Below are 1,096 nucleotides of genomic sequence, written 5' to 3'. Positions count from 1 at the left end.
ATACATAATTAGGTGGTGGTGGCAGGAGTGGAAACGGGGGTTGGACTACACCTGGTGGTGCTTAGGGCTTATTGCTGGCTCTGTGCTCAAGGATCACTCCAGGAAGTACTCTGGGGGACCATATGCGATGCTGGAGAACAAACTGGGGTCAGCTACACAGCCTTATCCTGGTTCTATCTCTCTGATCGTACAAATTTGGGTTTAAGATAAACTGCTCTTTAGTCATCGTATGACTGTTAACAAATGAACTTTTCTTGGGTCCATTTATTTAAAAATGCAAATTATTTCATAAGAGGTAAGTAAAAGGGATGCTGCTGTGTGTGTGTGTGTGTGTGTGTGTGTGTGTTTTATGATTAAAATCAGTTCTTTTATTGAGGGAGAGAAGTTACTCCAGTGTTCCCTGGTGGAGAGAAAGGGGGAAAGTGGGAAGTCAAGTTTGCTGGTGAGAACTGAAGGCTCTGCAAACATTGTCAGAATCCAGGCTTTTCTGGATCTTTCCATGCCTTGTGTCTATGGATCGGCAAAGGGTTCTAGAGGCCAAATGAGAGGATTCTTTCAGCTGTCAACCAAGAGGCTTTAGGTCTTCTCTCAGCCAAGGCAACCAGTGAAAATAGAATTTATTTTTCAGAATCCTCTGGGGAATTAAATAGTATCTTTCGCATCGCATTACCATGCTCCCTGCTCTTGATCCTCTTTTCCGTGCACTCTTTCTTCAAGCATTTTTCTCATCTCTCAATCAAGATCATTGCAATGACCAAAACATTTCAGAGAGCCGTGATTTTTGTGACATTCCTCAAGCAAGTTTATCAAGATGTTGCACTCTTCAGTTGTGCAAGTGTGGAGATAAGTCGGGATGCATCCTTAGGAGGAGGTGACGGACCCCAGCAGAACAACCCAGACGGCGGCCGGCCAGGAGCCTGCAGCAGAGTCGGGGCGACTCGCCCAGCCCGGCCGAGACGAGGCTCAGGGTGCATGCGCGGGCGTGCCCAAGGACGGCGGCCGCGAGGGCCCGCGGCGGCTCCGCTGGAACATAGTTTTGAGAAAATTAAATGTGGGGAACGTTAGCCAATTAAAATTATTATGATAATTCAGATGA

At 46.9% G+C, this 1,096-nt stretch overlaps 1 pseudogene; it reads right to left on the bottom strand.

The window, feature by feature from the left end:
* Positions 1-617: 617 nt before the first annotated feature.
* Positions 618-859, bottom strand: LOC130031190 (COX assembly mitochondrial protein 2 homolog; annotated as a pseudogene).
* Between the last annotated feature and the right edge of the window lie 237 nt (positions 860-1,096).

The sequence above is a fragment of the Sorex fumeus genome, unplaced genomic scaffold (assembly GCF_029834395.1).
Source record: "Sorex fumeus unplaced genomic scaffold, SorFum_2.1 ptg000046l, whole genome shotgun sequence".
NCBI classification, from domain to species: Eukaryota; Metazoa; Chordata; class Mammalia; order Eulipotyphla; family Soricidae; genus Sorex; species Sorex fumeus.
This window is presented reverse-complemented; position numbering and strand designations above follow the sequence as displayed.